Source organism: Ranitomeya imitator, chromosome 3 (genome assembly GCF_032444005.1).
Source record: "Ranitomeya imitator isolate aRanImi1 chromosome 3, aRanImi1.pri, whole genome shotgun sequence".
NCBI lineage: Eukaryota > Metazoa > Chordata > Amphibia > Anura > Dendrobatidae > Ranitomeya > Ranitomeya imitator.
This window is the reverse complement of record NC_091284.1, coordinates 795,224,559-795,239,524: the sequence shown is the minus strand read 5'-3', so window position 1 is coordinate 795,239,524 and position 14,966 is coordinate 795,224,559.

The window sequence follows — 14,966 nt, the reverse complement described above, 5'->3', positions numbered from 1 at the left end:
GTGGAATAACCATGGTTTTTAGTCACAGCTTTCATGCGTCTTGGCATGCTTTCCTCCAGTCTTTCACATTGCTTCTGGTGCAGAAATGTGAGCAGTTCTTATTTGATGGCTTGTGACTATCCATCATCCTCTTGATTACATTCCAGAGGTTTGTAATGGGGTTCAGGTCTGGAGATTGGGCTGCCCATGACAGGGTTTTGATGTGGTGGTCTCTTAATTTTTGCCAGAGCTGTATCTATCTATCTATAATAATAATAATAATCTTTATTTTTATATAGCGCTAACATATTCCGCAGCGCTTTACAGTTGTGCACACATTATCGTCGCTGTCCCCGTTGGGGCTCACAATCTATCTATCTATCTATCTATCTATCTATCTATCTATCTATCTATATACAGTACAGTCAAAAAGTTTGGACACACGTTCTCATTTAAAGATTTTTCTGTATTTTCATGACTATGAAAATTGTAAATTAAAACTGAAGTCATCAAAACTATGAATTAACGCATGTGGAATTATATACTTAACAAAAAAATGTGAAACAACTGAAGATATGTCTTATATTCTAGGTTCTTCAAAGTAGCTACCTTTTGCTTTGATGGCTGCTTTGCATACTCTTGGCATTCTCTTGATGAGCGTCAAGAGGTAGTCACCGGAAATCGTCCTCCAACAATCTTGAAGGAGTCCCCAGAGATTCTTAGCACTTGTTGGCCCTTTTGCCTTCACTCTGCGGTCCAGCTCACCCCAAACCATCTTGATTGGGTTCAGGTCTGGTGACGTCGGGCACTCAGACCACCCTCATGGAGTCAGTTTCTAACCGTTTGTGTAGACACATGCACTTTTGTTGCCTGCTGGAGGTAATTTTGCAGGGCTCTGGCAATGCTCCTCCTGTTCCTCCTTGCACAAAGGCAGAGGTAGCTGTTGTGAATTCTGTGGCCAAGCTCCCTCCTGTGGTCGAGAGTGGTACTTCGGCTGGTTCTGTCTATGAGCTTCCTTTGGTGGATGAGAGTGGTACTGCGGCTTCTGAGTTTCCTTCCTCAGGTGATGAGGTTAAGTCGTTAGGTGCTGCTCTATTTAACTCCACCTGGTGCTTTGATCCTGGCCTCCAGTCAATGTTCTAGTATTGGTCTTGCTTCCTCCTGGATCGTTCCTGTGGCCTGTCTATCCTGCATAAGCTAAGTTCTGCTTGTGTTACTTTTGTTTGCTATATTTTCTGTCCAGCTTGCTATATTGGTTTTTCTTGCTTGCTGGAAGCTCTGAGACGCAGAGGGAGCACCTCCGTACCGTTAGTCGGTGCGGAGGGTCTTTTTGCCCCTCTGCGTGGTTGTTTGTAGGTTTTTGTGTTGACCGCAAAGCTATCTTTCCTATCCTCGGTCTATTCAGTAAGTCGGGCCTCACTTTGCTAAATCTATTTCATCTCTGTGTTTGTATTTTCATCTTTACTCACAGTCATTATATGTGGGGGGCTGCCTTTTCCTTTGGGGAATTTCTCTGAGGCAAGGTAGGCTTATTTTTCTATCTTCAGGGCTAGTTAGTTTCTCAGGCTGTGCCGAGTTGCATAGGGAGCGTTAGGCGCAATCCACGGCTACCTCTAGTGTGGTGTGATAGGATTAGGGATTGCGGTCAGCAGAGTTCCCACGTCTCAGAGCTCGTTCTATGTTTTTGGTAATTGTCAGGTCACTTTGTGTGCTCTGAACTTCAAGGTCCATTGTGGTTCTCAATTACCTGTTCATAACAGTACTGGAGGCCCAAAGTACTAATGCTTCTCAATAGAGGGAAAAGAGAAGTTCTGAGACCATTTATTTTTCTTTGCACTGTGTTCTGTCTTTCTTTTCCCCTTTACATCAGGGTGGTTCAGAACACAGGTGTGGACATGGACATTCAGGGTCTGTCCTCTCTGATGGATAATCTCACTATAAGTGTACAGAACATTCAAGATTTAGTGGTTCAGAATCCTATGTTAGAACCTAAAATTCCTATTCCTGAGTTGTTTTCTGGAGATACAGCTAAGTTTTTGAATTTTAAAAATAATTGTAAACTATTTCTGGCTTTGAAACCCCGCTCCTCTGGTGACCCAGTTCAACAAGTTAGGATCATTATTTCTTTATTATATGGCGACCCTCAAGACTGGGCATTTTCCCTTGCGCCAGGAGATCCTGCATTATGTAACATTGATGCGTTTTTTCTGGCGCTCAGATTGCTGTACGACGAACCTAATTCAGTGGATCAGGCAGAGAAAAATTTGCTGGCTCTGTGTCAGGGTCAGGATGAGATAGAGATTTATTGTCAGAAGTTTAGAAAGTGGTCCGTGCTCACTCAATGGAATGAATGTGCGCTGGCAGCTATTTTCAGAAAGGGTCTCTCTGAAGCCCTTAAGGATGTCATGGTGGGATTTCCTATGCCTGCTGGTCTAAATGAGTCTATGTCTTTGGCCATTCAGATCGGTCGACGCTTGCGTGAGCGTAAATCTGTGCACCATTTGGCGGTATTATCTGAGCATAAACCTGAGCCTATGCAGTGCGATAGGACTTTGACCAGAGCTGAACGGCAAGAACACAGACGTCAGAATGGGCTGTGTTTCTACTGTGGTGATTCCACTCATGCTATCTCCGATTGTCCTAAGCGCACTAAGCGGTTCGCTAAGTCTGCCACCATTGGTACGGTACAGTCGAAATTTCTTTTGTCCGTTACTTTGATCTGCTCTTTGTCTTCCTATTCTGTCATGGCATTTGTGGATTCAGGCGCTGCCCTGAATTTGATGGACTTGGAGTTTGCTAGGCGCTGTGGGTTTGTCTTGGAGCCCTTGCAGTGTCTTATTCCATTGAGAGGAATTGATGCTACGCCTTTGGCCAAGAATAAGCCTCAGTATTGGACCCAACTGACCATGTGCATGGCTCCTGCGCACCAGGAGGATATTCGCTTTCTGGTGTTGCATAATCTGCATGATGTGGTCGTGTTGGGGTTGCCATGGCTACAAGTCCATAACCCAGTATTAGATTGGAAATCAATGTCTGTGTCCAGCTGGGGTTGTCAGGGGATACATGGTGATGTTCCATTTCTGTCTATCTCATCATCCACCCCTTCTGAGGTCCCAGAGTTCTTGTCTGATTACCGGGATGTATTCGATGAGCCCAAGTCCAATGCCCTACCTCCGCATAGGGATTGTGATTGTGCTATCGATTTGATTCCTGGTAGTAAGTTTCCTAAGGGTCGACTGTTGAATTTATCTGTACCTGAGCACGCCGCTATGCGGAGTTACGTGAAGGAGTCTTTGGAGAAGGGTCATATTCGCCCGTCATCGTCGCCATTGGGAGCGGGGTTCTTTTTTGTGGCCAGGAAGGATGGTTCGCTGAGACCTTGTATTGATTACCGCCTTCTAAATAAAATTACGGTCAAATTTCAGTACCCCTTGCCGCTGCTGTCTGATTTGTTTGCTCGAATTAAGGGGGCTAGTTGGTTCACCAAGATATATCTTCGTGGTGCGTATAATCTTGTGCGTATTAAACGGGGCGATGAATGGAAAACAGCATTTAATACACCCGAAGGCCATTTTGAGTACCTGGTTATGCCATTCGGGCTTTCTAATGCTCCATCAGTGTTTCAGTCCTTTATGTATGACATCTTCCGAGAGTACCTGGATAAATTCCTGATTGTATACTTGGATGATATTTTGGTCTTCTCGGATGATTGGGAATCTCATGTGAAGCAGGTCAGAATGGTGTTCCAGGTCCTGCGTGCTAAATCTTTGTTTGTGAAGGGGTCAAAGTGTCTGTTTGGTGTTCAGAAGGTTTCATTTTTGGGGTTAATTTTTTCCCCTTCTACTATCGAGATGGACCCTGTTAAAGTTCAGGCCATTTATGATTGGACTCAGCCGACATCTCTGAAGAGTCTGCAGAAGTTCCTGGGCTTTGCTAATTTTTATCGTCGCTTCATCGCTAATTTTTCTAGTATTGCTAAACCGTTGACTGATTTAACCAAGAAGGGTGCTGATGTGGTCAATTGGTCTTCTGCTGCTGTGGATGCTTTTCAGGAGTTGAAGCGTCGTTTTTCTTCTGCCCCTGTGTTGTGCCAACCAGATGTTTCGCTTCCGTTCCAGGTCGAGGTTGATGCTTCCGAAATTGGAGCAGGGGCTGTTTTGTCGCAGAGAAGTTCTGATTGCTCGGTGATGAAACCATGCGCCTTCTTTTCCAGGAAATTTTCGCCTGCTGAGCGAAATTATGATGTTGGCAATAGAGAGTCGCTAGCCATGAAGTGGGCATTCGAGGAGTGGCGTCATTGGCTTGAAGGAGCTAAGCATCGCGTGGTGGTCTTGACTGATCACAAGAACTTGACTTATCTCGAGTCTGCCAAACGGTTGAATCCTAGACAGGCTTGTTGGTCGCTGTTTTTCTCCCGTTTTGACTTTGTGGTTTCGTACTTTCCGGGCTCTAAAATTGTGAAGGCGGATGCCCTGTCTAGGAGTTTTGTGCCCGATTCTCCGGGTTTGCCTGAGCCGGCGGGTATTCTCAAAGAGGGGGTAATTTTGTCTGCCATCTCCCCTGATTTGCGGCGGGTGCTGCAAAAATTTCAGGCTAATAGACCTGACCGTTGCCCAGCGGAGAAACTGTTTGTCCCTGATAGGTGGACGAATAAAGTTATCTCTGAGGTTCATTGTTCGGTGTTGGCTGGTCATCCTGGAATCTTTGGTACCAGGTATTTGGTGGCTAGATCCTTTTGGTGGCCGTCTCTGTCGCGGGATGTGCGTTCTTTTGTACAGTCCTGTGGGATTTGTGCTCGGGCTAAGCCCTGCTGTTCTCGTGCCAGTGGGTTGCTTTTGCCCTTGCCGGTCCCGAAGAGGCCTTGGACACATATCTCTATGGATTTTATTTCGGATCTCCCCGTCTCTCAAAGAATGTCGGTCATTTGGGTGGTTTGTGATCGCTTCTCTAAGATGGTCCATTTGGTGCCATTGTCTAAATTGCCTTCCTCCTCTGATTTGGTGCCATTGTTTTTCCAGCATGTGGTTCGTTTACATGGCATTCCAGAGAACATCGTTTCTGACAGAGGTTCCCAGTTTGTTTCGAGGTTTTGGCGAGCCTTTTGTGCTAGGATGGGCATTGATTTGTCTTTTTCCTCGGCTTTCCATCCTCAGACAAATGGCCAGACGGAACGAACCAATCAGACCTTGGAAACATATCTGAGATGTTTTGTTTCTGCTGATCAGGATGATTGGGTGTCCTTTTTGCCTTTGGCTGAGTTCGCCCTTAATAATCGGGCCAGCTCGGCTACTTTGGTTTCGCCGTTTTTCTGCAATTCTGGGTTCCACCCTCGTTTCTCTTCAGGGCAGGTTGAGTCTTCGGACTGTCCTGGTGTGGATACTGTGGTGGATAGGTTGCAGCAGATTTGGACTCATGTAGTGGACAATTTGACTTTGTCCCAGGAGAAGGCTCAACGTTTCGCTAACCGATGGCGCTGTGTGGGTCCCCGACTTCGTGTTGGGGATTTGGTTTGGTTGTCATCTCGTTATATTCCTATGAAGGTTTCCTCTCCTAAATTTAAGCCTCGTTTCATTGGTCCATATAGGATTTCTGAGGTTCTTAATCCTGTGTCTTTTCGTTTGACTCTTCCAGCTTCTTTTTCCATCCATAACGTGTTCCATAGGTCATTGTTGCGGAGATACGTGGCACCTGTGGTTCCATCTATTGATCCTCCTGCTCCGGTTTTGGTTGAAGGGGAATTGGAGTATATAGTGGAGAAGATTTTGGATTCTCATGTTTCGAGACGGAAACTCCAGTATCTGGTTAAGTGGAAAGGTTATGGTCAGGAAGATAATTCCTGGGTCTTTGCCTCTGATGTCCATGCTGCCGATCTGGTTCGTGCCTTTCATGTGGCTCATCCTGGTCGGCCTGGGGGCTCTGGTGAGGGTTCGGTGACCCCTCCTCAAGGGGGGTTACTGTTGTGAATTCTGTGGCCAAGCTCCCTCCTGTGGTCGAGAGTGGTACTTCGGCTGGTTCTGTCTATGAGCTTCCTTTGGTGGATGAGAGTGGTACTGCGGCTTCTGAGTTTCCTTCCTCAGGTGATGAGGTTAAGTCGTTAGGTGCTGCTCTATTTAACTCCACCTGGTGCTTTGATCCTGGCCTCCAGTCAATGTTCTAGTATTGGTCTTGCTTCCTCCTGGATCGTTCCTGTGGCCTGTCTATCCTGCATAAGCTAAGTTCTGCTTGTGTTACTTTTGTTTGCTATATTTTCTGTCCAGCTTGCTATATTGGTTTTTCTTGCTTGCTGGAAGCTCTGAGACGCAGAGGGAGCACCTCCGTACCGTTAGTCGGTGCGGAGGGTCTTTTTGCCCCTCTGCGTGGTTGTTTGTAGGTTTTTGTGTTGACCGCAAAGCTATCTTTCCTATCCTCGGTCTATTCAGTAAGTCGGGCCTCACTTTGCTAAATCTATTTCATCTCTGTGTTTGTATTTTCATCTTTACTCACAGTCATTATATGTGGGGGGCTGCCTTTTCCTTTGGGGAATTTCTCTGAGGCAAGGTAGGCTTATTTTTCTATCTTCAGGGCTAGTTAGTTTCTCAGGCTGTGCCGAGTTGCATAGGGAGCGTTAGGCGCAATCCACGGCTACCTCTAGTGTGGTGTGATAGGATTAGGGATTGCGGTCAGCAGAGTTCCCACGTCTCAGAGCTCGTTCTATGTTTTTGGTAATTGTCAGGTCACTTTGTGTGCTCTGAACTTCAAGGTCCATTGTGGTTCTCAATTACCTGTTCATAACAGGTAGCTGTCCTGCTGCTGGGTTGTTGCCCTCCTATGGCCACCTCCACGTCTCCTGGTGTACTGGCCTGTCTCCTGGTAGCACCTCCAGCCTCTGAACACTACGCTGACAGACACAGCAAACCTTCTTGCCACAGCTCGCATTGATGTGCCATCCTGGATGAGCTGCACTACCTGAGCCACTTGTGTGGGTTGTAGAGTCCGTCTCATGCTACCACAAGTGTGAAAGCACAACCAACATTCAAAAGTCACCAAAACATCAGCCAGAAAGCATTGGTACTGAGATGTGGTCTGTGGTCCCCACCTGCAGAACAACTCCTTTATTGAGTGGTCTTGATAATTGCCAATAATTTCCATCTGTTGTCTAATCCATTTGCACACCAGCATGTGAAACTGATTGTCCATCAGTGTTGCTTCCTAAGTGGACAGTTTGATTTCACAGAAGTTTGATTTACTTGGAGTTATATTCTGTTGTTTGTGTTCCCTTTATTTTTTTGAGCAGTATATATATATATATATTTTTTTTTTTTCTTGCATCGGGGTCCATCAAATTCTAGTTACGCCACTGCTTGTACCCCTCATACATCTTAGCCTATTTGCTGATCAGCTGGTGCTGCAGATGTTAGACAGTGTGTATGGGGGCTTTAGAAAGTCAATATTTGTTGCGGTGTTGTTGTGCTCACTCCTCGCATGTTGGTAAGATATTCCCGATCTTGCCTGGTATGAGGATCTTGTAGCAGCACTTCACTAGGCAGATACAGTCCTCTGTCCTTCCTATATACTGTAGTTTATTGTCCAATTAAGAAAGCATTTTCATAAAATATCGGTTAACTATAGGAATGATCTCAGAGCCTACATCTTCCGTTAAAAGTAATGGTTTTGAAACTTGGCAGGAAAGCTTGTGTTATCTACCTTGAAACTTGAGATAATCACTTCAGCATCAGTTCAGTTCTGCATAGACGCATCATATATTGGCAGAGTGGGCATTTATGGGATAACCTTTCCATGCATGAACTGACGCGAACAATGGGACATTTGTCATGTCTGGTTTTGTAGAACATCTTTCGTGAGTCATTGTTTCCACTTGCATAGGATCCAGATCACAATTACATAGCAACAGAAAATATTTGCACTACAGAGTATATTCATTGAGTGGTCACTTGGTTAGACCCATTGACGATAGTAGCGACTTATGTGGCTGTACCACAACAGTTCATCTTGGCATAGATTCCACGAGGGTTGAAATTGTTCTACGGGAATATTGGCCCATGTGCACAAGATAGCTTCTCACAGTTGTGGCAAAGTCGATAGAGGCACAAGCCCGTTTTACCTTGTCCAAAAAAAATGCTTTATCGGACTATGATCTAGGCACTGCGAAGGCGAGGCATGCAAAGAAAACTTACCGTGATGTTACTGGAACTAATCCATAACAATAAGACCTTTGTGATAAGATGCATTAATCTTCTGCCGTAGAGTAAACCGCATCCATGAAGGGATGAACTTGGTCAGCCATAATGGTTAGATAAGTCCTCCTGTCCAGAGTCATCCACAGGTATCAGAGGAACCTGGCTGTTCCAAGAAATAATAACACTCCTCGCTCCATCGCCATTATACTGAATTTTGCACAACTGATGGGAAGGGGTCATCGATTTATTCCGCTTGTGCCAAATTGTTAACCGTTCCGTCAGCACAGTGCAACAGAAATCTGGAGTCATACGACCAGGCCATGTTTCTCCACTGATAGGTGATACAATTTTTTCACTCTTTTGCCCATTGGAGTCTTGTCCTTCTGCTTCCCTTAGACAACACTGCTTGTCTACTGTTATAACTCATCCATGCTAAGGACCATTGCGTTGTAGGTATGGAAACATTAGTTGGACACCAGCATTGTATTCAACTCTACTTATTCTATTTATTTTCTCCACTTGTATAGAGCCATCATATTCCACATTGTTGTACAGGCATCATCATCACTGTCCCCTTTGGGGCACACATTTTACATTCCCTATCAGTGCGTCTTTGGAGTTTGGGAGGAAACCAGAGAACCTGAAGGAAACCCATGCAAACAAAGGGAGAACATGCAAAATGGGAGTTGTGTTCAACACTCGCTGTGTCCCTCCTGTGTAAAATAAAGAAAAAAATGGTGTGGGCTCCCATGCAACTTTCATAACCAGCAGAGGAAAAACCCACGTCTGGGGGCTCATATTCCTAATCTGGGAAAAAGGACAATATCCCAAAAGGTTCCCAGGCTAATAATAACAGCTCACAGCTGTTTGCTCAGCCTTTACTGGTAAATTTACAGGGGAAACCAGAAAAAAATTACCTAGGACCCCCCTATAAATTCAAGCCAGAAAAGAATAAACAGACAGCTATGCATTAATATTAATAACCTGGGAAGGGGCCAGAGATATTGCCCCCCCAGGCTACCAACATCAGCCCTCAGCTGCCCCAGAAATGGCGCATCCATAAGATGCACAAAATCTGGCCTTGCTCTTCCCACTCACCCTGTGGCAGTGGCAAGTGGGGTAAAAGGGTTGGGGTAGAAGTCAGCTTTGTATTAGCACCTGACATCATGCCCAGGTGTTAGTAATGGAGAGGTGTCTATAAAACATAACCAATAAAAACCCCATAGTAAGTTTGAAAATAGAAAGACATCAAGAATAAAGTCCTTTATTTGAAATAAAAGAAAACATCCTGTTTAAACATTTATTTAAACATAAAACACAAAGTTATACTCACCTTACGCCTATTTCATTGAAGCCCATGTCACCTGTAGAAAAACACAAATTATAAACCACCATATCCCTCACCTGTCCGAAGTGAAAATAATCCATACTGTCCCACACCGTAATTCATCTCTGATTTTAAAAATAAACGGTGCCAATATGCAACAATTCATGCTGAAAATCAGGACACAATGAGGTGCTGCAATTGCCGGTTCAGTGATGAGTGATGCTATAGGTGATTTAATTAAGGTCACTGCAGTTCATCGTCCCGACTCCCAGTGAACTGCCCATGGGAATGCGGCTCCGGTTACCAGCGGTAACCTCTATGATGCTAACGCTCGTGTCCAGATTTTCAGTGTGAACGGTCGCATCATGGCACCGTTCATTTAAAAAAATCAGATGTCACAGAGATGTATTACAGTGTGGGACATTAGGAGGCTTACGGCGTGCCAGCAGATCAGATAGGAGGAGGTTTGTAGAGCTCAGGTCGTCGATCTCAGGCTGCTGACGTGGCTGCTGGACCAGTTAATACCATCATTAAAAATTATCAGATATCCACAGGAACGGTGATAACATGCTAATATGCAAATCAGAAATAGCAGACTGCTTGGACCTCCACCGATCCTATGAGACTGCTGGAGACATCTAAGTACAGCACTCCGTTATCTCTGTCAATAGAGCAGCCAGTAACTATAGACAAAAGTTATTAGTAATTTCTAATGATGCAGTGAAAAGCTGCAAACACGCACCTTAGACGTACGGTATACACACATGGTGACCCCAGCCTAATAGAAACCTTATTGAATAACCAGTTACTAGAGACCAATAGGCACTGCTTTTCTTGGGTTAAAATCCAGGGCAGTGAAAAATACAAAAAAAAACTACTATATATAGATAGTAGTGATGAGCAAATATACTCGTTACTCAAGATTTCTCGAGCATGCTCGGGCGTCCTCCGAGAATTTTTTAGTGCTCGGAGATTTAGTTTTTCTTGTCGCAGCTGAATGATTTACATCTGTTAGCCAGCATAAGTACTTGTGGGGATTCCCTAGCAAGCAGGCAACCCCCACATGTACTTATTGTCACGCTGCCTAATACTTACCTCTCCAGCCGGCACGCTCCTCGCTCTCCTCCATCAGGGTTCACTGACGCTCGTCGCTTCAGCTGTCTGTGCACGCGCAGATGTGCTCCTTTCACCGCTGGGACTTCTGGGAGTTCGTGACCCGGTAGGCTCCACCCCAATATGGCGGCGCCCATCGGGTATTTCTTCCCTGCGTCTACTCTGGTAAGACGCCTTAGTATCTATTGCTGTCACTGGCTTCTTGCTGCCGCCTCTTTAGGTTCTTCTGGCTCCCTGTCTCTGCTTCCTTCTCTGTGACCCTGCCTTGTACCTTTTTTATTGTCTTTGCCATTCTTTTCAGCTCCGCGTTCCCTGCCATTCCTGCCAGCCCTGTGTCACTGCCGTTCCAGCCTGCCCTGTGTCACTGCCATCCCGGTCATTCCTGTGTTCTCTGCCGTTCCTACCTGCTCCGTGTTCCCTGCCTGCCCTGTGTCACTGCCGTTCCTGCCAGCCCTGTGTCTGTCATCCTGGTCAGTCCTGTGTTCTTTATCGTTCGAGCCTGCCCTGTGTCACTGCCATGCCGGTCAGTCCTGTGTTCTCTGCCTTTCCTGCCTGCTCCGTGTTCCCTGCCGTTCCTGCCTGCCCTGTGTTAATGCCGTACCTGCCAGCCCTGTGTCTCAGTCATCTCTGTCAGTCCTGTGTTCTTTACCGTTCCTGCCTGCCCTTTGTCACTGCCGTTCCTGCCAGCCCTGTGTCTCAGTCATTCCGGTCAGCCTTGTGTCTCTGCCGTACCTATCTGCCCCGTGTCTCTGACACCTCAGTAGTCCTGTCTTTTCCTCTTCCTCTCATCTCCTTTTGCCTAGCCCTTAGTCGCCCCTTTGGCTCCGGCAGTTGCGGTTTCATCCTCCTTGGGCCTGTTCCAAACACTCCCTGTACAGGGGGTGGCTCCATCTGGTCCGCTCATCCTCAGAGACTCTGAAGTCGTGACACAGAGGGTCCACTTCTCGGGTCCTCTCCTCCGAATCCTGATACTTATGTTGGCTAACAGGTGTAAATCATGCAGCTGCGGCAAGAAAAACTAAATCTCCGAGCACTAAAAAATACTCGGAGCACCCCCGAGAATGCTCAGGAAATCTCGAGTAATGAGTATATTTGCTCATCACTAATAGATAGTAGATAGATGATAGATGAAGTTAGTTTAGTTGAGGTCACAATATTCTACAGAAGATTCTATGAAAGTACTCCAGTTATTATTAAAAGTAACTGGTCATTTCTCCAAATGCTATTTTCCAATAGATACCGGATTAATCTGCAGAGTGTTACAATTTTGTCTGGTCATCTTACTGAAAATGTGGCTACTGGGAGAAAATGAATATTATTTCTCCTGGGAGCGACCAGCTTTCAGTCGTGGAAGGTTTCCTGCGTTACTACAGTTACCGCTCAGAGCACTACTCTCTATACTGTGAGTGGCGGTAGTAAGCACATCTTGGCACTTTGACAAATCGCTTTGCACAGATGCGCTACAGAGCGAGTTGTCAATCCGGGGGCGTGCTTAAGGCTGCCACTCACTATGTACTGTGTACTGAGCAGTGACAGTAGTTGCACCCACACTTTCAGTAAGGCGGCCGGGCAGCATAGTAACGCTATTACACTGCAGACAAACCTTATATCTGCAGGTAAATGGTGTTTGGGGAAATTACAGGTTCCCTTTAAAGCTCCGAGAGAGAATTGAGATCCTGTTTTGTCTATTCTGTTGTACCGGAGATCTGTGAGTTTCTGTTTCGAGATGAAAGTGTGAACTTGAAGAAAGTTTTCCCATGATTAGTATAACTAGTGCTAAGATGATAATCTCTCTAGAGAGCAAAGAGAGAACGCGGTTTGCCAAGATATATTGCCGTGAGTCATTCAATAAACATAAAACATTTGGATCTGGTCCATAACAAACAGAAACACTTTTACTTTCATACTATTCTCATCCTTCAGGAAATGTAGATCTGCTGACTTTATAAGGCTTGGTTTATTAAGCAATCACTGTGATTGATATGGATTAGTGGCCTAGATCAGGACAATTACGATCCTTGGTGGTATAAGGTTTAGTCCATAGTGAAAAGAGGTTAGTAGGTTTAGAACCTAGGTGATAGCAAGAAAAATCTTTGAAGGCTAAAACATTATTATATCTATGATCCTTGGAATATTGAATATTATCCCAGATGGAGGAGATGTTAATAACATCTATAGTCTGTTGGTTAATAAATAAAATTGGTAAGATGTTAATAAATGTATAGCATAATAATAAATAATACCTTTAGTTAATAATCTGTGGTCTAGGGATTCTATAAAAAATAGTAGGTACGAGGAAGGTCTGGGTTATAAATAAAACTCTTGGAGGATAAGAGGTTAAGAAACTTGGATTTAAAAAATAATATCCCTGGTGGACATGTGGTTAATATGTATACATTTTTTTTTTCTTTGTTAAAAAATTAAATCCTTGGAGGATAAGAGGTTAATCAATCTATTATCTATGGATTTTATCAATAATATCCCTGGTTCATAAGAGGTTGATAAATGTAGGTATTGTTTCTTGATTAGTAAATAAAACTGGGGGAGGAATAAAAGGTTAAGTCATCAAGGGGGAGGGTGGAGGCTTTGTTATTAAGGCAGAAGGGGTTCAGCACCAGAGGGGAGGAGTGCAAAAAACACATCAGTGTGGGCCCCAAAATCACGGAAACACTTATTTACAATGACAGAGGTACCTCCTAATTCTAGTGGGCAGATGGCAATTTTGTTACTGAGCAAAAATCACCATACAAAGGCCAAGATTAATATTATTATATTAATATGAACATATGGTGGAAGATACCAATTCTGCAAATTGTTGAAGTATAGTACAGTTTATACTGTATATGCTTCATTATACTGTATAGTAATATCCTTTCACTTCTCCATGTGACCCAGACCGCCGTGACAACTTCTTTCAGCCATGGCTGATCTGCAAAGTCTACAACGAAGACACGTTTCACTATACACCGTCCACAACTTAATGTCCCATCCTCCTTATACAGTAGTCCGTTGCTTCTCCTTTTTTTTTTTTTTTGTGCTATCCTATATACTATACTGCAGAAATATTGTTCTCATTGCTCAATTCGTGCCTTTTTGAAGCCTGTAATTCCCGTTTGCCACATGCACAGTTGTGTGAAAAAGTGTTTGCCTCCTTCCTGAGCCAAAACACATCTACCTCTAATTGGCTTAAGAAAAGCAAAATTAAGACTTTGGAGTGGCCTAGTCAAAGTCCTGACCTTAATCTGAATGAGATACTGTGGCATGACCTTAAAAAGGCGGTTCATGTTCGGAAACTCCAATTTGGCTGAATTACAACAATTCTGCAAAGATGAGTGGGCCAAAATTTCTCCAGAACATTGTAAAAGACTCCTTGCCAAATATCCCAAATGCTTGATTGCAGTTGTTGGGTGGCCCAATCAGTTATTAGGTTTAGAGGCGATCACTTTTTCACACAGGGCCCTGTAGGTTTGGATTTCTTTTTCCCTGAATAATAAAGACTTTCATTTGAAAACTGCATTTTGTGATTACTTGTGTTATCTTTGTCTAATATTTTAATTTTTTTGGTGATCTGAAATATTTAAGTGTGACAAACATGCAAAAGAAAAAGAAATCAGGAAGGGGTAAAACACTTTTTCACCCAGCTGTACCCTTATAAAGTAGTAATTCCTTGAGTGTTCTTACAAATTAATCAAGTTCCTTAAGGGTCACCCCTAAAAATAATGGCCATTAAATGTCCCTTTGACAATTAGTGATGCCCTATGAGTGTCCTTACAAAATTACAATCCCACGTGGTGGCGGAGTAAAAATAAAGCTGCTGAAAATCAAAAAAGAAATCTACACCCCCTCCATGTTCTCCAGCCAAGTCTTCTTCTCTAAGAAGACTTTGTGATGCAGTGATATTGTTGTAACGTCAGCATCCAAATGCTTATATTTTCTGCATGTCCCCACTGTAGGACCTAACCTAACTTGTGGGCTACAAGGTGGAGAGTGGTAGAGCAGGAAACCCATGGTTTGCTGCTAAACTACAGAGTTTAACTGTACCTGTGTTTTACTAACAGCAAAACAGTTCAGCCGTCTTGGGATCAGGATAGACACCACTATGTGAGTGTGTCCCGTGTGGCCGATCCCCCAGTAGCTATACTACTGCATTACAGGAGAATTTGAATTTTTTTTTACTTGCCTTATCCTTTCCCTGACAATTTATTAAAATTATCACACTTTGAAGGGTAAATTTGGCACATTTGATCTTGTCAACCATAGTGACAAGAAAAAGCAGATCTCAGAAAACTCTTGACGTATTTGGCAAAAACACATACAATTTAGCATTTAAGGACAAGCTAAAGCTGGAGGTAAAGCACCATACATGGAAA